This window comes from Camelus dromedarius, chromosome 8 (genome assembly GCF_036321535.1).
Source record: "Camelus dromedarius isolate mCamDro1 chromosome 8, mCamDro1.pat, whole genome shotgun sequence".
NCBI classification, from domain to species: Eukaryota; Metazoa; Chordata; class Mammalia; order Artiodactyla; family Camelidae; genus Camelus; species Camelus dromedarius.
Window position 1 is genome coordinate 29137756 of NC_087443.1, and position 23796 is coordinate 29161551.

A 23796-nucleotide genomic window follows, 5' to 3' on the forward strand; every position below is an offset into this window, starting at 1 on the left:
TCAGAAAGGGAAAAAGAGCCTTGTTAACAGACGTAGCTGAGCGGCTAAAAGTTAACTCAACGTTAGGGGCGCAGGGGTTTTGGGGGTTGGAAGCCGTGAGGCGCAGTGGTGCGCATGCGTCTGCCGGGGTGCACGCAGACGTTAATTAAGGAAAGCCGCCCGGTGGAGGGACTCGCACGAAACACACTCCCAGCTCGTTCACCTGCCAGACCCAAGAGCTGTGCTGAGCTTGCACAGGCTGACAGCTGAGCTACGACGTTGACCAGAGCGTGGACTCACTCGGGATCTCCTGGCTGTTCTATAAAATGTAACCAATCGAGGAGATGTTGTCTGCACTATTTATGCATTTACTGATAGCTGGTCCATTACAGACCCTCCTGCTTGCCTGTGCAGCGCTTGTCCCTGTGATGTGAGTGTGAACTTTAGCACCACACCTTTCTGGAGACATCCATCTCTTCCTTGTGGGGCCCCTGCCAAAAGGACTCCAAAATAGGGAAGCAATACTTGGGAAGCAAAAGATGCATTATGAAGAAGCAGTGAAATCCCCAGATGCCCTTGGGCCCAGAGCTCCACCAGCAGCCCCATTCCTGCCCCTAAACCTCCAGGTGGTCCCACCCAGGGCCCAGCACACAGGCCCCACCCAACCCTATAGCTCCCATACCTGCCCCACAGCAGGGGGGCAATACCAAATACATCTGGGGTCAGGGGTCAATGGGTCATCAGGTTTCATTTCCTCCTCCTCCTCTTCCTCGTGTTTCAGGAAGACAAAACACAATTTATACACAGGCGGTCAGGAAGGCCTGGGATTCTACCTCTGCTCCATCACTTACTTGCAGTGTGAATTCGGGCAACTCAATAACCCACCTGAACTCCCTTCTTCTATATTGCCTCCAAGCTCACACAATGTTATGGAGAATAAGTGAGTAAGAACTAACAAGTTACTAGTAAGAAATAGTTTCTTTCTTTTCACTCCTTTCATTCATTGATTTTTTTCTGGAAGCCCTGACCTGAGGTGCAGGTTTGGGGTTCAGGATGCAGAGGGTGGGCAGAGGGGGAAGAGAAGTGTAAGTCTGGCTTCTGCAAGGAAACTTCAGCCTTTCCTGAAGTCCCTCCCTCCGTGGGGGTTAATGAGTGCTGATCCCAAAGTGCTTTTCAGGACTGGACCCTGTTTACTCCAAGGGGAGTCAAGGCCACCTCCCCATCAGGGCATCTTATGGGTGACTAATAAGTCCTTTGGGTACAAACATCAGCTGGGCTCTGGTCAAAGGCGGCATCCAAATACACATTGTTCCCAAGTGACGTTATGCAAATATAATACTCTTATCATGAGAATCAGCAAATGGTTGGCAACTGGCAAGCAGAAGAAAGCTCCCTTCCAAGAGTGCTTCAGGGGAGGCATCAAACAAAATGACACAGCATGGAGAGGGACAGAGTGGAACCGCTAGAAGGCTTGCCCCCAGAGATGCCTTCCCTCCAGGGTGGGCCCTGGGGCAGCGCTCAAAACAGGAGGGGAACTTCAGAGAGCCGCTGGGAAGCTCAGGCTCCAATCCCCTGTCACCTGTCTGCCTTGAGATCTTTTTTGCCAGATCATGTTATTAGCTGCTCAGTTAAAAGGGAACTGTGTTACGTGGAGGGGTTGCTAATTAATAAATCCCTGTCTTCATGTCATCAGTGTGGTGTGCACTTGGTGATTTAATCAGCTAAATTCAGAGCTGAGGGATTGGGGACAGAAGGCAGAGAGCATAATGAAGGGTAAAACTGGAGAAGACAGGATTTCTGGGGTTTGGCTGGCATGTGGAGGCCAAGAAACACACACTGAAAGATGGTTCTATTTTTTTACTTAAAAAGAAATTTACTTTTGTTGTTATTGCTGTTGTTGCTACTGCTGTTTTCTGGAAGGAGGAGGGGAAAGAAATTACTTGTGTCCATCCTTGAGTTCATACCCCTATATACAAGACGCCTGCAAAGAGACATGTGCTGTTAAATAAAATGACAAGGCAAAAAAGGCTTTAAGATCTGTGCTGTGTAGTGGGACAGCTGCGGTAGCTACAGGGGAAAGACGATGGAGCATAATTTCTCTGCTATAACCTTGTGTGGGTACAGGAAAATGTACCCCAGACCCAAGAGCCCTGGTGGAGGAGGGTAACTGTCACCGGAGGGCTACTCACCAGCTTGGGTGTCTGTGGCTGCCGCTGTCAGAGGAGTGGGCTAGGAAGGCCAGGCAGGCATGAGTGCCCTGGTCAGGGGCTGGAGGGGGAGGGCAAGGCTTCAGCTGGAGAGAGGTCTTCCCAGCCTGGTAAAGAGATGTCAAGGGCTGCCAGGGAGACCGGCGCGCGGTCCGATCTGTGGCAGGTGGTTTGCTCTGGAAACCTAATCAGCACCTCCGAAGCGCACTGCGAGCTGCCTGCCTCCCGCTCCACCAGCAGGAAAGCTGCCCATTATTTCACCCACAGGTACCATCTCCGTTGCCTCTCGTTCGCAGGGCTCTGGCTGGGCTCCCTCAGGAGCCGCTGCGGCTGCTGGGAGAGTCCCAGTGCTTCTTCCAAAGTCACATCAAAATGACAAAACATCACAATGCATTCAGCTCCAGCGGATTCAAACGGAGAGAACTTTAAAGTTTCCACTGTAATTAACCCTATCCTCGTTAAGATAATTATGATCAAGCTTCCTGTCAGAGTTAATATCCCAGCATCATTGCCCGTGGCTCACACTCTGCCTTCATTAGCTTATAAAAACAGCGGCGCTAAACAGGCGGCCTCGCCCTTTGCAAGCCCGGCCAATGGCTGTGAGCCCTCATGGAGGGAAGGGCTTCTGGCTGGGCAGCAGACCCCACAAAGGGGCCACTCCTTGAACCCCAATCCCTTCTGCTCCTGGGTGGGTGCACGCTCAGTGGCCTCCATCCCTGCCCCAAAAGTTAGCCACTCATCAGAACCAGGAAGGAAGGGGGCCTGGACCAGAGCAGGGCTGGGAGGTTTGGGGCAGAAGAGGTTCTAATCTGTGGTGACCCCTTTCTGCCCCTTGCCCAGTAAAAATCCAGCCAGAAAAATCACCAGAAGACACATCCAGAATCCCCAGTTCAAGAACTGCCAATCTTCTTCCTGGGGTCCAGGCTGTGGTAAGAATGAGCTCCCTCTGTCCTCAGCTCCCAGCCTATAGCAGGGATGGTCTTTCTGTCTGGCATGAGATTGGCAGGGAAACAGGGAGACAGCTAACCACAGACCCTGAGAAAGAAATGTCTCTCTCTGAAACCAGAGTTGCCTCAAATTCAGAACCACAGTTTGGGATATTCTCAAACCAACTAAAAAAATAAGATCTCCACTAAGATCTTTACCTATTCCCTCTATTGTATCTACCTAACTATCCATATACATGTTTTTAACTGAGAAAGTGGGGAGGTTATGGAAATTCTAGAGGACCTAGCCCCTACATCTGATGTCTACTACATTGGCTAGTCCTGCAGACCGGCACAGGTCGGCCACTGCCTGCTCTGTAACAGTCTTTCTGGGTGACTCCTGTCTGCTCAGCCTGAACATAAAAGGATCTCAGTGCAACCTCCATAATACCTGGAAAGTTGTCAAATGCACAGTGAAGTCTCAGTCCCTCTTTGCCAACTGACTACCGCTCAGCCAGGGACCTGTGAGTTGCGAAGAGAAAAGCTGCTGACAGTATCCCCAGGTCAGGACAGAGAGCACGCCTCAGGATGACCGGCCAGGAGCTAGGAGGGCAATCCCTAAATTCAAATTCCTTCAGAGGCCGGAATGCTGCCCTCTCTTTACCCTAGGTCCAAGTGTCTGAGCAAAGGAGAAGTGACACTTGACAAATCTGCACCCGTACACCAGAACTAGTTATTAAACTATTTCAATACTTCCTTACTGGCTAGTCCAAAATTGCAGCTCTCAGTACCCCGAGTGCCCCTCCATGTTACCCTGGCCACTCCCCAGAGCTCCCAGACCTTTCCACAATTCAACAACTAAGTGGTTAAAAGTCCCCCTCACCCTTACTGCCCAGGGCCTCCAAGGACTTTGCTCCAGCCAAGATTTTCCCCATTGCTCAGCGCAGTTGTTAAATAATTTATACATCACCATTGAGAGCAGGAGTAGTAATTTGTACCCTTTTCTACCCCCACCATGCCAAGTGCAGTGCCTGGCACACTGCTGGTGCCTGGGAAACGTCTGCACACTGACTTACAACAGAGGCTGGGACCAAAGCTACCAGGACAGGACAGACAACACAGAGCTACATGTGGGGAATAAAGGAAGACAGAGGAGAACAGGAGAACTGTGATGTGACTGCTCATCCCCAGAAAATGGCCTGGTGGCACAGACACTTTTAGAAAGGCTGTTTATCTAACCCACGAGAGGTTTTCCTTTTTTCTTTCTGCCACAAAACTTTTTATAGCCTATTTAAATGGTTTTAGATAGATAGATAGATAGAATAGAATATATAGTTTATACATATATAACTATACATAGCAATTACTATATTACTAGACATAGCATTACCATACACTACTATATGTAGTATTGTATAGTATTGCACAGTGAAATACTGTACATTATGTGCATCACTATACAGTGGATAGCGTGCTATACTACACACAGTATTGCTCTACTACTGTATAATCATGTATTACTAGACATAGCACTACCATGCATTACTATATGTAGTATTGTATAGTAATGTACAGTGATACTGTACATTATATGCACCACTACACATTGTACAGCATACTATACTACACATAGTATTGCTGTATTACTGTATAATCATATATTACTAGACACAGTATTACAGCACAGTTGGCTCTATGTATTTTCTACCATTCAGGTCATATAACCAGGGATATACGTACAAATAATAATATAAATCAATTGTATATATGGTAAGTATATCAGTGGAGGATGAAAGTGTCTTTAAAAAACAGGGGACTAGGCAGAATGGCTATCATTCAAAAGTCCACAAATGACAAACGCTGGAGAGGCTGTGGAGAAAAGGGAACCCTCCTACACTGCTGGTGGGAATGTAGTTTGGTGCAGCTGCTGTGGAAAACAGTATGGAGATTCCTCAAAAGACTAGGAATAGACTTACCTTATGACCCAGGAATCCTGCTACTGGGCATATATCCAGAAGGAACCCTACTTCAAAATGACACTTGCACCCCAATGTTCATAGCAGCACTACTTACAATAGCCAAGACATGGAAATAGCCTAAATGTCCATCAACAGATGATTGGATAAAGAAGAAGTGGTATATTTATACAATGGAATACTATTCAGCCATAAAAACCGATTGCATAATGCCATTTGCAGCAACATGGATGTTCCTGGAGAATATCATTCTAAGTGAAGTAAGCCAGAAAGAGAAAGAAAACTACCATATGAGATTGCTCATATGTGGAATCTAAAAACAAAACAAAACAAAACATAAATACAAAACAGAAACAGACTCATAGACATAGAATACAAACTTGGGGTTGCCAAGGGGGCGGGGGTGGGAAGGGACAGACTGGGATTTCAAAATGTAGAATAGATAAACAAGATTATCCTGTATAGCACAGGGAAATATATACAAGATCTTGTGGTAGCTCACAGCAAAAAAAAAAAAAAAAAAAAAAAGTGATAATGAATGTATGTATGTTCATGTATAACTGAAAAATTGTGCTCTACACTGGAATTTGACACAACATTGTAAAATGACTACAACTCAATAAAAAAGTCAAAAAAAAAAGACAGCATAAAAAAATAAGTAAGTAAGTAAGATTTAAAAAACAAACAGGGGACTGTGGGAAAGGCTCTGGGCTATGCAAGACAGGTGTACTGACACAGGTGATAGCACAGCACCTGGGATTTGTCAAAGTCACTTTCAAAGCCCTACTGAGCCCCCTGTCAGGATGGAAGATCCCTGACCTACAAAGAATACAGTTCAACACTGGTGTAAGACATCTGAATCCAAGACCAGTCAAAAATCTAAGGTAGTTAGCTAGGTGTTTGTTAACTCTAAGTGAGGTCAAGTTTGAAGCCATCAAGCACCACAGCAAATAACACTCAATAAACTGTTAACTATGATTCCTAAAGAATTACGGAGAATGAGTAAGGAGCTATAAGCCCAGAAATGGGTGCCTGCAGTTTCAGTTATTTGAAAAGGGAGGTGAGATTCTGCAAACTTTGGATTGGTAAGTTTGTAAACTTACCTCCATGAAATTCACTGTCTAGGCTTATAAAATTTTTATAGCTTATCTATATCTCTTTTTTTTGTTTTATTAATTCTAATAAGCTAGCTCAAACCCTTTGTATCATGAGGTAGGCTCTATCTCAATTTAACATTTACAATCTCTCTGATAGTCAAAGGTTTAACAGCCTTCATATAAAAAGAGTGTTTGAAAATCATTAAGGACAAGCTGAAAGCCCTAAGAGAAAAATGACCCAAAGACATGGACAAGAAATAAATACACAAGGAATACAAATGGTCAATAATGAAAATGAGGGATAAAATTTGAGCTTCACGGGGAATTCAAAATATTCAAATTAAACAAAGTATTTTCCCTTAACTAGTAAATGCACTGTTTTCTTAACTCTTAACATAGTCTCATCAAAAGTTCAAGGTAACAAACTAACACAACACTGATGGGAGAATGCAACTGTTTCTGGATGTTAGTTTGTATTAAAAGCCTTAAAAATTATCACCTTTTCATCCAGTAATTCCAAGAATTTATTCAGCAAATATCAAAGACGTGTGTATGGTTTAAGTATGTTCACTATAGCATTATTTATAGTAACACTGTAAACAAGCCTAAATACTCAATGATAGGGGAACTAGTAAATACAGCTCAATATATCTGTATAATGACATTCCATGCAGCAATTTAAAACGATATTCTAGGCAGATATCAACTGATACAGTAACATTGTCGTGTTAATCTATTTAGGCACCTAAATTAGGTTATAATACATTTGGTATACACATTGAGATCTCATGCACAGAAATTAAGAGTCATCCATATGTTCTCCTCCATTCTCCACACAAATTTTCATTTGTACCATGTTTTCCACATCAATGGTTAAGAGCCATTAGTCTTTGTTAGTTGTTTCTAGTTTATAATCTGCTGTTAATACATAATCTTGTACAGAGGGACTTGATGACAATTCTGAACATACAAATACACTTCAGTGCATACATACACTCATGTATCTACACAAGTGTTTATAGGTGGATGGATGGATAGATGGATCCCAGATATATACCACTATCTCTTGCATAAGGGGTCTATAAGGCTTCTTTCCTTCTCTTTTACAGTTTTCACTAGTTCTTAGACTTCCTATCATGAGTAAGCATTTTATAATCAGGAAAACTCCAGTAAATATTACTTTGAACTAGAACAAGACCATTCCCCAAGCAGAAGGTGGAGGACCCTTGGATAAAGAGCAGCGTGTATAAAGAGGGCTGAGTGTGACTCTCCAGGTGGGGCTGCCACCACAGAACCTAATCTGATCCCGGTCCACTCTCCGGGCCCCTGAGCCACTCTGCCTGGAGCTTTGCCTCAATTGTCGGCACCAGCCAGATTCTAAGGGGCATCAGCGTCAAGAAAGCCTGCACAACAACAACAACCAGGCGGTTCGGAAGGTGCAGGGAACAGTGCGTGACTGAGACAGTCAAGATTATCTAATCAGGAGCAGGGGGCTTAGTTGTTTAAAAGTCCTAAGTCTATGGCCTTCCAAAAGGCAGAATCAAGTAAAAAATTTTGATTTGAGAAAATTACGTAAGTTGGGAGGAGACGTCTTGAGTCAATTTTTTAAAAAAACTCCTAAAAAATAGAGAGCTGTTCGCCAAAGGATTGAGCTGCCTCAGGAGTCATTGTGTGTATCTGATCAGAGACTAGACCATAAGGGATGTTTACAGGGAACTTCGGCAAGAGTAGATGATGAGAGTCAGTGACCTCCGATATTCTATCCAGATACTGTGCTTCTCCGACTGGAGCTCCCGCTGTAACCACGGTTTACAAGGACGGCCAAGAGCGCTTGTTCCCTGCTGGCAGGGTCCCTTATGACTCAGCCTGGTGGAAAGAGGGCAGCAGAGAGTTCTAGCTCTGTCATTCCCCATCACACTAAACTCTATACCTTATTCTGATCCTCTGGCTAGGATTGTGCAAGGCCTATTTAATATTTCCCAAATGATGGGGACATCCCCATAATTACAAAGGCACATGTTAAACACACAGCCTCTTACAGCCAGTAAACCAGATGTCAGAGCTGCAGCTCTGTCTGCATGTAATACACCCCATCACAGTCATCTTCACAGACTCACAGACTTTGAATCCTAAGGGAATTTTAGGGTGTTCCATCCTCCACTTCGTGGAAAGTAACACATGCTCAGAGAGGTAAAGTGGATTACCTGCAACCACACAGAGTAACCAACCCATGTCTAGAAACTTTGGACATACAGGGCAGTGTTCCCTCAACTAAACCAAGATAAACTAACTGAATAATTTCTAGTGAAGGTCTAGAAGTGAAAATACATTATTGCCACATCCTTTATCCAAACACGGTGTATAGCTTTGTAATCCAGTCACTGCATGTCCTCACTGTATGATCAACCTAGATGGTCTTCAAACTATTTTGCCTTTCAATCCACATGACTACAATCCCTTCCTGACCCTCTGAGAGCAATCCCCTGAAGAACTAGTTCTCATAGTTTTTGTTTTGTTTTGTTTTGTTTTGTTTTGTTTTACTGTTACTGTGGGGCTCATGCCATTGAGTTGGCACTAGGCAGAGCTGAGTTGAAATTTACCAGCTAATGGTCCCCTTGGCAGGTACCTCTATACTTTATTCATTCATTCATTTACAAAAATATATTCAGTAACAACTGGGTGCCTGGTACTCAGCTAAACTCTGGGGCTACAAAGATGGCTGAGGCACGGCCCCCAATGTTAAGTAGGAGACACAGACGGGAAAGCAGTTACCATATAATGCAGGGTAGTGGGATAATAAGCACTGCTCGGAGGACGGGGAGGGCTGGGTGACGGGAGGCTTCAAAGAGGAGACAGGCTGGAGCTGAGTCTCAATCCAATTGAATTCTCATCTTTTGTGCCTCTGCTTACACTGTATGCCAGATTTGGTGGTGAAGGCACCTTAGAAGAAGGGATAACGTGATTCTGGCATTCAAGTAATTGACATTTCAAAAAGCTAATTTAGCACCAGAAGAAGTATGTATGTGACATCCACTTCCAGAATGGCAGGTTCTCAGTGAGCAACTCCAGCTGGGGATGTGAAAGATGCACACATCATAGCATCTGCTCGCAGGGGGTTTACCATCTATGGGAAGAGAGAGAGAAATCGAACTTGAAATCAGGAGAATTCATACAGGACAGCGTCCATTCAGCAGTGTGGGCAAGATGGGCTCTGGATGTTGAGAGAAAAGAAAGAAGGGCTGCAGAGGTCAACTTTCTGGCCCACGCTCCCATGTTTGTCCTGAAGTTATTACAGCAAGTGAGTCCCTAAGGACAGAGGCGAGGAGCCAGGTGTCCTCCCCATGAGCATGCTCGATGCCTCCACATCCTGTTCCCATCATGGCCCATCTGGTTGTCCTCCTCTCCCCCTAGCCCATCTCTCCAGCATTTCTCCCACCCTGGTGACAGGGCTTGATTCTGGGCTTTGACTATGTCTCTCAAATTATTTTGATTCACGGCTTGAGATTTTACAAAACCACACATGCACGCATGGAGCCTGTGGCCTCGGGATCTTGTTTGTTTTTAAGAGTCTAAAAAGTGAGCTTGTTTGGCGGGTTCTATAAATGGAGGTTTTCTTTACCGGGGAGATGGAAGGGAGCGGACATGGTGCGCTGCAGCCGCGGTATGTGTGCCCGTCGCCATGGGGCGGAATTCAGCGCCTGCTGGGGGAGGCGCCCACAGCCAGTGGGCAAACACATGTTGGGCCAAGAACACAGCTCTTCAACCTCATGAACTGTTTGCTTGAAAGATAACAGTGTCTCTTCCACATGGGCCTTTCACCACCCTCCATAAAGGGAATTTTGAATTCAACAGATGGTGTCTACTCATTGCAAACCAACCAGAAAAGGAGACATTTACATGGCTGGGCCTCCAGCCCTTGGGACCCAGCGGGGCCCTCATCAAATACTCGCCCAAAGACCAGCTCCCCACGGGCAGAGCCCCCTGGAATGGAAGCAGGCCAGGAAAACCAGCAAAAACGTGCCAACTGCTGATGCTGTGAGGTCCCAGTTGGCTGAAGAAGGTGAAAACATGTTTTCTGTCCCAGACTACAAGATAGCTTTATATCTCCTCCAAGAAAGAAAGCCCTGGGAGATACGGTGACCTCGGAAAGTGGCTTGCTCCCAGGGCCATTCTCCTTCTTCCAAAACAGCCCTCGCCCTGTGCTTTGCAAAACCTTTCAAAGAACAACTCTGTTAGGTTTGCAGTCCATTTCACATACTGGCACATTCTGGGTCCTGAGGACCCACACCTAACAGAAGGGACAGTGCAAGGGATAAAGAGGAGAGAGCAAATGCTTGTGGATGCACAGAGATGAACAGGAGATTTTCCTAAGACTGAACGAAGGTTCTTTCATCCTTGTCTGCCTCTCTCGTTAGGTTACTCTTGGGGGCAGAACCTCCTGGGGATGTTTTCCCAGGGAATGCGATGTTCTGATGGAGACTGCCTCATCAACTCAGTGAAGCCAAACACCAATGTAGTAAGTAGGTACAAAAGGTAAGACGGCTAAGTTGGGGGACAGGAGCTCTGTTTTCAAGTCCTGGATGGGCTGTCAGACTTTGGAAAAATAACACCTCTCAGGTTTAATTTTCTAATCCATCGCAGTGGCAGGAAAATCCCTGACCTGTATACTTTGCAGATATTGGAATGGGGGGGACATGAGATGAAGTATGTGAAAACAACCCTAGATCAATATAAGGACTGCTGATATTTGAAAGACTGTTTTTGAAAACAATAATGTGCCTATTTCCTGAAGACGTAAGAAGTTACCACAGAAAAGGAAGCGAGTAGCTAAAGCTTTCAACCAGATATTACTACGTGTTCAGAATCATCTGGCAACAGGTGGCTGGGAGAATCCTGGTCTGCAGAATGACCAGGGGACTTGATTCTTGTCCTGCCTTGGTTGCTCACTAGCTGCCTGCAATGCTTCTGTCATATCTTTGCCCCTTACTCTTTTGTAAATTGGGGAAGCTGGACTCTATTTTAGACATCTCTTCCTTCTGTAACATTCTCTATTCTCAAGTGGGTTGCAGAAGGAAAACTCCCAAACTAAACGGAAGTTTTATCATTGCCTTACTCATGCCACTGTTCATTAAAGAGCAGGGGGGGTAAATTAGGAGTTTGGGATTAGTAGATACAAACTACTGTATATAAAACAGGTAAACAACAAGGACCTACTGTACAGCACAGGGAACTATATTCAATATCTTATAATAACCTATAATAAAAAGGAATGTATATATATGTGTGTATACACACACGTGTAAATACACACACAAGTATATACACACACACCCCTGTGTATAACTGAATCACTATGCTGTACACCAGAAACTAACACAACATTGTAACCCGACTATGCTTTCATTAAAAAAAAAAAAAAAAGTTCAGCATAAATGTGGCTGGCCATCCCCAACTTTCTTATGGCCAAAAAGATGGGGGTCAGAGGGCAGTGGTCGAGGGAGAGTTTCAAGTCTCAAGTATGAAATCTGAGTAACAAGGACTCTGGGAGGGAAAAGTTGGGGGAGAAAAAAATCCCCCTGCCCACCCCTGTATTTTTCCATCTTTCATAGCATCCTAGACTAGGGAGTGACAGGCAAAGTGACACAGTGCTCAGAGGGCAAAAGATAAATGTTTGATGAATTGGCCATTGGTAGGGAAGTGATGGGCTTTGTATGTGCATAATGGCTGAGCTGCCTTTCCATGTCGATCGCCTACCAAGATAAGAAGCCATAATGAATGGACCTTGAGATGCCCTGGACAGAAGCAGTTTTAATTTGACTGGTTTTAATAAAATTAATTTTTAAAAGAAGAATAACAACAAAATGGCAGAAGGAAGAGGATAGCAATTTGGAGAGACCAGAGAGGCTGAGAATTATAAATATCCAAGTGGCTACTAACCACTGGATTTTCCATCCCCTGGGCTAGTCAAGTCAGCAGGGAGAAGACATGTGACTTGGTTACATCTGCATGTCATCAAAAAGCCTATCTGTGCCCAATACTGTGCAGAGACATTGAGATACAGAAATCAAATGGCCTGGCTGAATAGAAAAATACCCAAGTAGGCAAAGAATAGATCATTCAGTCATTCATTTATTCCTCTTTCAGTGAATATTGAGCATCCCCTCCGTAGGCCTAGGGTGAATGAAATAGGTCTGCTCCCCCCCACACTGGAGCTTAACGGGCTTGGCTCTTCTAGCAAAGTGAGGAACACTCTCCTGGTCCAAGGACTCCTACTGTGCTATGTGGTCTCTGTCAGGCAGCCACGAATGTACAGCCTTGGACATGCCCCTTCCCTGACTAATTTTCCATTTCCATACTTATTCTTTGATTTTGGTCTTCTGGACCTAATTTGTGCTTGGCTTCACTAAGTTGACCAGATCATCTCCATTAGTACAAACCGTTGCTTGTGAAAACACCACAATGGTGTCCTACTGCCAAGGGAGCCGTCATATAACCAGAGAGGCCGGCTTCAGCCCTAGGAGTCTCTCACTATGCCTATGAGTAGATCACTTTGTGGACTTTGGCTTTTTCCATATGCAAAACGTGGGATTGGAGCAGGTGATTTGCTCCATCATTTGACCAACATTATTTGAGGACTTGATAGATCAAACACTCTGACAGGCCTGGGAGAACAAACCTGATGAAGATACGGTGTCCTCAAAGGGCCCAAGGTCTCATGACACAAGGGCAAAACACACAGCCTTGACATGATGTGGTGTAAGGGGTCCCTCTGCCTTCAGGTGACCTTAAAAGAGCTCTAAGATCCCTTCTAATACCCACATGTCCTAAGATTAGTGTCCCAACCTCCATTTTTCTGACAAAATACAGAATTACGAAGAAGGTTGGTTATCCTAGCATTCTAACAGTCACCCCCAAGATACCTCTCGTTTCTCCCATATTGGGGGGGTATGTTACATTAAAAATAATTCCCCCATTGGTACAGTGGCAGATGGTAACTGCACTTACTACAGTGATCATTTTGAAATGTACAGAAATATTGAATTACTATGTTGTGTCCCAGGAACTTACATAGTGCTGTAGGTCAGTTATACTTCGAAACAAACAAGCAAGCGAACAAACTCGTAGGAAAAGAAATCAGATTTGTGGTTACCAGAGGCAGGGGGAGGGAGGGGGAATTTGATGAGGGTGGTCAAAAGGTACAAACTTTCAGTTATCAGATTAATAAGTACTACGGATGAAAGGTACAACATGATAAAGGCAATTAACACTGCTGAGTGTTACATATGAAAGTTGTTAAGAGAGTAAATCCTAAGAGTGCTCATTCATCACAAAGGAAAACAAATTTTTCTATTTTTTTTTAGTTCTGTATCTAAATGAGATGATGGATGTTCACCAAACTTATGGTGGTAATTGCTTCATGATGTAGGTAAGTCAAATCATTATGCTGTACACCTCACGCTGAAACAGCACCGTATCTCAGTTACATCAATGACGCTGGAAGTAAAAAACAAAGTAGAATAAAATAAAACCTAAAAAAAAAAAAAATCTCCCCCTGCTTCCCACCTCTGAGAGTATACTTTCTCCCCCAACTGCAGAAGGAAAGTTGCTCATTACTAAACAGCTCAGCAAGGTTCACACTATTGGAGAATATAAAGTTTTATGAGCAGGTCTCTCCTTCTCTCTCTGGGTGTAAGTGAGAAAGTGAGTGAGAGAAAAAGCCGGAGAGGTCTGGCTCAGGAGTCCAGGGTGAATTATAGACTGCCGCTCAAGATTCACAGCTCTTCGTGCTAGAAGGTTAATATTCTCACATGTCATTAGGTCTGCTGGCTCTCCTGATGGTTCATTGAAGCAGGCAGCAAATTATTTCCTCATGCTGCAGAGGACAGCACACTTCAAAGCAAGGGAACTCAGGTCAGGAGAGGCCTCCGGGTGGATTAATGACTTGGGATCACCAGGGGTTGTCTATAGGTAAGAGTGGGCCTGAAGCCTTTGACACAGCTAACTTTTTGATCCGTCTTGACCCGGCTTTCAAGTCAGACCTCCAGATTTTATTCCTATCACCTTCTAAGAACCTGACAAGACCTGCGGGAAGACGGAGTAACCTGTCTGGTCATTTTATCGTCACTTGAAATGCCTCCACCTGTCCTCTGCTGTTGCACCTCTCACCCACAGTTCAAGGTGGAGCTTCAACGCCACCTCCTTGGAGACAACTTCTCAGCCTGAGCCAAACCGGGTGGACCATGCCTGGGCCCACCTCCCAGAGGCCTCCTACACTGCATGCTCCTTCCGTCAGTGGCCCACAGACGGTCTGTTCTCTACCATCCTAGGTGTCATACTCTGGTCACCTTGACAGCCAGTTAAGCTATGGGGGTACCACAGGCACAATGGGTTGTACCTCTGCGTCTCCCCTAGTGACAGTTAAGTAGGAGGAGGGGAAAACCTGCCTACCTGCCCTGGATGCAGGCCCAAGTCCTGGCCTGTTTCCTTTCCGGGAGAAAAAGCCAAGAAGAGCCCCAGAAGTGTTTATCATACAGGCTTATTAAACTACTTCTTCACAGGTAGCTTGGAAAACACCACTTCTAAAGACAAAATGAGCAAAGAATAGTGAAAGGCACAAGATACTCAGAGGAAGTCACAGTAGCCTCGAGGCTGCCTTTTTCAGGCCCCAGTGACTAAATAAGGATGTTTGGTGCACATGCCCACACAGTCTGTATTCTGTTTTCTCTGTCTCAGATTTGCTACACGGCAGAAAGGCTCTCACCGAGACCCGCTCTTACGAGGGGGCCTGCACAGGAGGGCAGCCCTCTCCCTCAGCACCATCCAGGAGGGTGCCTGGTGAGGGGCCTGAGAGGAACTGGCAGGGAGCCTGGAGGACACACTCAAGACAGGCTGTGTCTGGGCGCCACACCAGTGGGCAGCTCAGCACAGGGGCCAGGAAGGAGTTCCCATCCAGTTCCAGTGGGTGCATCTGCCTGGCCTCCCAAATGTCCTCTCCCTTCAGAGGGGCAGCACTCGGTGGGGGCATCAACAGCACTCATGTTAGGCAACCCTCCTGCCCCCCACTTCAAACCTGGACGTGCAAATGGAAGTTAGGGACAGCGCTCAGGAAACAAGTGAGAGAGCTCTGGAGATACATAAGGAGTGGTCATCCCGCTCCAATCCTGCCTCCTCCCCCTGCCGCGGGCACCTTGACATTTTCTCTCTTGTGTCCTGCTCCTCTCTCCCTATCTGTTCTCCTAAATAACCCGACTCCCTTTCCTCAAAAACACTTTTATCTTCTTTAACATGTTTTTCATCACCTATGCAGGGAAAACAAATACAAACACAGCTGCACACCCATGTCCCAAGGCTCTGGACCCCCAGAGTACAGAGAGCTCAGAGGCCAGGCGAGGGAGCCCCACCTGCTTCAATCTGGGCCACGCAGCCAAGCATTCCTCCCTCGGTGCAGCTAAAAAGCGCGTGCTGAGGCATCAGGGACGAGCTCTGTCCCGGGGCTCAGCAGAGTGTACTTCAGTCCCAGCTGACTCCACTCACTGTGTGTAGGCAGAGACCTTCCTTCCCCTCTCTGGACCTCAGATTCCTTCAGAGTGGAATAAAGAAAGAGAAGCTACTTTATCAGCATGTCTAGAAGGGTGGTTTGTGGACCACCCACAGCAGAGTCTCCTGAGACACTTATCAAAAAATCAGATGCCAAGGTCCACCCCAGCCTACAAACCATGCTCTTTGTGGGTGGAGTCTGGATACCCACATCACTTCTATGTACACAAAAGGGTGAGAAACAGTGGGGGCCCCTCAGCCCAAACAAGTTCAAGGGCCCGTCAGGTGATACCCTACATTTCAGTGAATCCAAAGTTTATCAATGACAGACACACCATTATTTCATGTATTGGTAAGAGAGAAAAACCACTGTCAGTTAAAAATCACCCAATGCTTCCTACCTTAAAATGCCTCAGGCACTCTCTTCCTTCTTTATAAAAGAAAAAAAGCTTTCTGCTTTTCAAGAATGATTCAAGGCCATTACTCCAAAAACAAATATTTGCTTTACAATATCAAGTTTATGCCCTTTCCATATAGATAGTAATTTTGTCTTTTAATACCAAGTCACAGGGAAATTTTAGTTGGCACATATCTATGACTGTATCTGTATATACAGCTATAAGCCAAGTGAAAATATTAAGAACAAACTATAACCAAGTTGGAGTGCATACTGACAAAGATCTCACAGCTGCCTCCTGGCCAATGGTAATTTTAAGAAACCATCAATTTTGAGATGGATTCAGGGATGTTAAAATGTGGGGGGAAAAGTACATCTTAGAAATGCTAAGATATAAAAAAATGCAGGTAAGACAACAGGGAGCAGTGAGGACTGAGGGAATGAGAGTGCACCCTCTACCCAAAGGCATCCAAATTCATAGCTGTGTGGTCCACAAATATCAGTGGGCTGCGTTTGGCCCATGAGTAGGACGACCATATAAACTGGGGCATCTCCCAGAGTGGAGGGACACTATTATTACTGGTTATGCCAGGAAAACAGGCTTTAACTAGAATCATCCTGGGCAAACTGGGATGAAAGTTAACCTACCCATGAGCCAGCATGGCAAGCTCCAGGTCATGTGGTGACCAGAGCCCGATTAATTCTAAAATTCAGATCTACAACATCATGCATCAACTAAAGCTACTTTTCACTCTGTCTTTAAAACTCCCTGCAAGTCTGACATCTTTGTGCCTGTAGAGTTCCCCTAACTCTCCACAACTGCCTAGCATGTACCTAAAACTACCCCTTCCTAATACGAGGGGTCTGGGCCCCCTCCTGAGAGAACACTGCAGACCCCCACAGGGATCCCTATAACTGTCTGAAAGGATTCCATCAGTGGTTCTCAACAAGGCATGATTTTGTCCCCAAGAAGACATTAGGCAAAGTCTTAAGACATTTTCAGTTGTCATGACTGGGTGGTGCTACAGGCACCTAGTAGGCAGAGGCCAGAAATGCTGCTAAACATCCTGTGATATACAGGGCAGCCCCCTAACAAAGACGTATCTGACCCAAAGCGTCATCACTGCCGAAGCTGGGAAACCCCGTATGAGATTAAAAATGATGCTTTTGGTCCCTCAATTGTGGGGAGACCCGCACTCCTTCCTTTTCAACTCATAGCTGTCCCAGCAAGCCCTTGTCCACAGCCCCTGAGGGGGACAGCCAAGTGCTGCTGGCCCAGTTCCTGATGGGGGAAGGAGCCACCACAGCAATGGGAGACATGGCACAGCTGTCCATCTCCACGAGGAACATAAACAGCACTTCCCAGGTTCACAGGAAAAGACAGGATTGACAGACTGTGTGACTGTTCCCTTCTCCATCATCGCTAGGAAAGAAAGTGACAGCAAACATATCCAAAGACAGCTGGAGGTGGCAGCTCTTGTTAGCACTTGGAGACCTTGGACTTCTACAGCTGTGCACATCCTTGGAAGATGTACACACTTCTTGGGGAGCCATGGCAACCCAAGAAGAAAACCACCCATGCTGAAAGGGCTTGTCCCAGGCTTGAGACAGGGCCCCTTAGACAGCTCAGATTTGCCTCAGTGCAGCCGCTGGAGTGTGGGCAGAGAGGTCCCCTTCCGCACTCTCCATAGCCTCCTTTACCCACAGGGAGGCAGCGGCAAGGCCGGAAGTACCGCAGGAGACAACGACCCCATCCCTTAGAGAATGGGGAATCCTGAAGGTAATGGCAGACCAAGGCAGAGCAGGGGTCAGAACACCAGGGGACTGATTCCAGACCAAGACAGGACATGAGGAGCAAGGGCCTCGAAACTGGGTCAGAAATCCCTCCTGAATTAGTTCCCTCAAGCTACTGTAACAAGGTACCATAATCTGGATGGCTTAGAACAATGGAAATTTGTCTCACAGTTGTGCAGGCTGGAAGCTAAGGTGTCAACAGAGGGCTGTGTTCCCTCTGCAGACACTGGGCAAAGGTGTGCCCCAGGCCTCTACCCCAGCACTTGCCCTATGTGGGAGTCTGTCTCTTCACGTGGCTGTATTTTCATATAATATAACCGTGTAAAGTAACCCAACTTCAGCATGGTCTTATTTTAACTTAACTAATTATGTCTACAACACCCCTGTTTCCAAATAAGTTCACACTCTGAGGTACAAGGGGTTAAGGCTTCAATATGCGATGTGGGTGAGACAAATTCAACCTACAGCATCTCCTAAGTGATTACTAGTCCCATGAAGGGGGTCAAGGTTCTCATCGGTGCCCAAGGAAGTGATACCCTGAGGAGGAGACTGTTGTGAGCAGCTGTTGGAGCCAGGTACTGAGAACTCAGGATAGATGCCCTGATGCAGGAGTCAGCCCCATGCTCCCTAAACCATATTCATTTTCACTCTCCTTTTCCCCAGACCAGGCCTCCTATTCCTGGTTTAACACAACCATCATTCAGAATTTAAAAATACAGCACACTATTTATCTGAAGTTCACACTTGCATCCATCTTCATTCTCTGAGACACAGCCATGAACCTAGAGGTACGTGAATAATGCTGGCATGAAGTCCATGTCCAATAAAGGTTTGTTCCTTTTTGTTTCCCCTCTCAGCCATGAAGATGATGTCACAAAATCAGGATATCATAGAAGAGGGTCTTAAGCATCCACTCAGAAAACTAGGACTGTCAAACAAACCAGTATTTTAAGATTTTCATTTCCTAATCCTTGGCTGAAATTAAGAAAAGGCAGGGAAGCAATGGCTATTGTATTGACACCAGAAGAAAAACAGATTGGAAACTAAAACAAAAGCAACTACCAAAATAAACAAATAAACCACTCGGCATGTGTGTAATCAGCACCACACCCTTCAGCTGCCAGCAAATGTCATGGTCACAAGTCAGAAATCCGCAGCATCAAAGGGGAAAATAAGCCAACCAACACAAATTTAAAAAGAACCTCCACTGCTTTTACCTGAAGTAAGAGAGAGTTGCTGCATTCAAATTGTGTATAATTCTCATGGAGAGACAAGATGTCGACATGTGGAAATTAAACAATACAAGATTCAAGGAGTAACTCAAGATAACAATAGAACTGTCACAAAGCAATAAATGATTATGTGCCAAATAAACAATATAGAAAATAAGTGCTACAAAAACTCGGAGGAGTGATTACTTTAGGCTGGAAGTCCAGGAACGACTCTTTCAAAGATGTAGATGCCGAGCTGAGACTTGAGAATTATAGGATACTTTGTATAATCTCTTTAAGAAAACAGAGGCATGGGTAGCAGAAGTTTTAGGAAGATTTCTTTCTAAAAGAGTTAATGTTGGGGGGAGGGTATAGATCAAATGGTAGAGTGCATGCTTAGCATGGGTTCAATTCCCAGTACCTCCATTAAAAGAAAAAACTAATAATAAGTAAATAAATAGATCTAATGACCTCCTACCCTAAAAGTAAACTAGCATTATTTGATGATTAAAGACAGCCAGTAAAATGGGATTACGCTGGAGATCTCATTCTCAAATTATCCCAGAATGACAGGCTGTTTGGATTGATAGTCAGTGGTTTGGGAGGCAGCTTCCAAGGTGGTTCCCAGTGATCCCTTCCTCCTAGTGTTCATGTCCCTGCGTCATCCCCTCTGCTTGAGTGTTAGTTGGACCTAATGACTTGCTTCTAATGAACACAATGCACAAAGCAATGGGATCTTACTTCTGAGATCAGGTCACAAAAAGACTATGACTTTCGCCTTGCTGGCCTCCTCCTACGCTCACTTCCTTGAGAGCAAGCTACCAAGTTGTGAACTGCCCTACGCAGAGGCCCATAGGCCAAGTATCCGAGGGAGGCCTCCAACCAATGCCCAGGATGAAACCAGGGCCTTATTCCAACATCCTGTGAGGAATGAAATCCTGCCAGCAACATGTGAATCGGCTTGGAAAGGGATCCTCCCCAGCTGAGCCTTGATGATGACAGCTCCGTCTATCATCTTAATTGCAGCCTGTGAGAGACTCAGGATTAAGCCACATCTAGACTCCTGACCCACAGAAGCTGTGTGAAAGATAATGTTCGTTGTTTTAAGCTGCTAAATTCTAGGGTGATTTGTTATGCAGCAATAGATAACCAATACAAAAGGCGAGGTGAAGATGCATCTATTTCTCTAATCTGCCAACTAAGACTCTCTCCATCCTCAAGATGAATGGATATTAGAATGAATTAACTAAGATCATGTAACTAAGATCATGTGATAAAGGGAAACAGAACATAACAAAAATACTTACACACGAGTAGGGGTTGTATGTTAGATTTTAGGTGCCAGGCACCTAACACTGTCATGTATGACTAAAGAGATAAAAGCTAAACACCAGGTGACCTGGGCCCCAAGCCTCCCCTGGTAGCCTGTCCTAGAGAAGTAGGTGTCTAGATGCTGTGTCCAGTGGTCACCTGAAATGGAGCTGGGCCACTCTAGGTCAGGTCTCCCATAACTCCAAATTTAAAGTGTCATTCCCCAGAGCACTGAGCCACACTCAGGAATCTGGACCAGGAGTCTGGATTCTACCACATGGGTTTTTCCCCTTTTTTGTAAAAGCTTACACATGAGCCTAGGTTGATAAATCAAAGGTTCAATGACCTGAGCTCACGTCTTTCTGTCAAAGTGGCAACACTTGCAGCATTTCTGAGTTCTCCAAGCTGAGCTCCTATTCTGCTTCATGACATTTCTGAAGTTATATACGTCGGACCCCGGAAAGGACAGGGGCAAACCAGAACTAACTGCAGGGATTTTGTCTCAGCCCATGAGCCTGCACATGAGGTGTTAGGCTGGAGTTCCCAGAAGCAGACTATGAGATGAGGACGTGGGAGCAATACTTTTACTTGGGAGGTGATCACATAAAGCATCAGAAAGTGAAGAAAGGGAAAAAAGTGAATAAAGGATGGCTCATGAGGTAGGTCAGTGCCAAGGGCAACTGGGGTTCAACCCCTCCTTAGGGCAGAGATCAGTAAACTTGTTATGTCAACAGTCAGCTAATAAACATGCTAGGCTAAGAGAGCCATATCACCTCTGTCACAGTTGCTCAGCTCTGTGAAAGCAGCCACAGGTGAAAGATGAATGAATGGGCATACAAGTGTTCCAATAAAACTTTATTTACAAAAACAGTGAGTGGGCCAGATAGGGCCCTGGCTCTGACTCCTGCTCTAGCGTAGCATGGGATGAAATGTGGATCATTCCTTAGCAAACCCTCCAAGAGGGGTGAGGGAGCTGGGACACTTACTGTCTCCTCCCATCAGTCCTGGGCTGAGGGCCGAGCAGGTTCCAGAGCTGCAGACTGGTGCACGTGGAGGAGTCCGAGGGCATCTGGGCAGAGCACTCACAGCCACACAGACCCCATCCCAGCCTAATCCACTCTGAAGAGGACAGGAAGAGGGTGGTGACAGAAAGGAGGAAAGGGGCAAAGACAGAGGCCTTCTGTGACGGGTGGTGTGGGCTGTCAACACTGTGCTCCTCCCTGCCTCCCTCCCTCCCTCTCTGCCCTACTGGACTTTGAAGGGGCTATCACAGTGAGGAATCCAGCAAGTAGAGTTCCCCAGTAACACAGCTTACCCACTGCCCCAGTTAAGTCCTAACCACTGTCCAACCACGTCACAGATCTCACCTCCTTAGTACACCAGAGACTCCTTCCTCCTTAAAGAACCCTTTCCTCTGTGTGGAGTTTGTTTTCATTTTAGTTTTTTAATTTAAATTAAAATGTCAGTTGGCTGGACAGGGAAAGAGATCGGGAAAATCAACAGAAGGGATAGTGTACTTACAGAGTCTAGGATCCCCACCCACCCCATCCACAAGAAGGAGGGAAAACCCACCCTCCCCTCCTCTACACCCCAGCTAAAGTCAAGAAAATTTAATTAAATCATCTTATTATATAATTGGGACTAGGCCTCAGGCTGCAGCAGTCAAGAAGGGATTAAGGGCAGAGCCACCTGGGCAGCCATTCTCCTGGGTCCCATTACCACCCCCCTCGTCCCTTTTTATAGCCAACAGATTAAAATGCGAGCCCAGCAATCTTTGATCTTTCACTTGCTGACACAAATCCTTTCAAGCTTCCAACATTTTCTGCTGAGGTAATTAGTACTAATTAAAAGGTTTCCAACAGTCTTTGCTTCGTTTTTTTTTTTTTTTCCTTCCTCCTGTGTGTCTCCCCCTGTTCCTCCTCCCCCAAAGAAATCCCTGAAAAATGGGCATCCCTCACTTTCTTCTTTATCTGACTTGGCCCGATCAAGTAGATTAGTGACTCCATTATTCCGAATACAAAGCCAGACAACAGGTTTTTACTATCGCTCCTGACCTGTGGCGAGTGCAGGGGTTTATACTCATGAAATAAGCATCTTGGCTTGTATGAAAAGACAGTCCAATTATGCAGGAAGAGACACAGTGCAGTGTCTTCTTCTGCCCAAGGAAGGACATACATTAATGATGAAAGTTTTCACTCCAGTGTCACATGCACACACATGCACGCACGTACAAATGCACTTGCAAACTGACAAGTTGCAAAACTTGCCTCCTAGCTTGCTCCATCCCCATGCTTTCTTTTTCTTTGGAGGGGTTATGGAGAAGGGGAAATCCACATGGACTATTTAAAAGATAATGCCAAAAAATTAAAGACAGGACCATCTCATCAAAGTTGAAAAAAGACTTGGGAGAAAATACACACACATTCACACAGACACATATACAACTATTTAGCCATGGATTCAAATTCCCAATCAAATGATTTCTACAGCCCACCCCCCTTGGCTCTTTGCCATGGGAGTGGGGACACGGAAGCTTCGGTGTTGTATCTGAGCTGGAGCCCCGCCATGGAGCAAGGGCAGCCCTGACCAGAACTTCTGGGACACACCGAGGCCCGCAAGCACTTCTCACTACAGAGAAGCAGGGCAGGAATCCAGTTGGCAAGACAACTTCCATCAAGGAGGAGGGTAACCTGGAACAGACTAAGGGCTACAGCAACCTGGGACTCTATTACTCAGCACCTACTTGGCACAAGTGTACATGGAAAGGGAAGAGGGTATTAAAACCTCACTTAATCCCATGCCATCTCTTTCTTGCAGATGTGACACGTAAGATGGGGAGGGGTGAGTCTCAATGCAACGGTGACGGGTGCTTTCTCCAGCCCCCTGTGAGGTGCATACAGCACTCATCTACCTCAGCCCACCGACCCCAGGAGGCAGGTGTGAGCACTGCTCCTCTGGTCTCAATGGGGGTATTAAGGATCCAAGAGGTGGCCCAAGTGCTCAAGGTCACACATTAACCATAGCTATTCCTCCCAGGGTCTTGACACCCAGTGGTGTGGAGATGAGATGGCCACGTTCCCTACACCCTTCATGCTGGTACCCAGCACTTCTAGGAGGTGGGGGATGTCCCCTCCACCCCTCCTGGGGGGCCCAACGACTCCAGTGGCTGCAGCAAGAAGATGCTTTTTCTGACTCGACCACTGGGGATCTTTTGTGTTAAATGGCTAGAAATGCTCCTTTAAGAGCTGGAGGCCCAGGAATGATTCACTCCAGACCCCAAACGGGCTTTGATGAGGCTCTCCTGATTAGTGTGGGATGCCACTAAAATATATATCCTCTCTCTACCCCATCCTCTTAAAAA

The 23796-nt window shown here is 45.8% G+C and overlaps 1 protein-coding gene across 3 annotated transcripts in view; it reads right to left on the reverse strand.

Moving 5' to 3' along the window:
* The window catches only part of LRMDA (leucine rich melanocyte differentiation associated), a 1083787-nt gene that overhangs the window by 542580 nt on the left and 517411 nt on the right, over nt 1-23796 (reverse strand). The gene's annotated exons all lie outside the window — the stretch shown is intronic.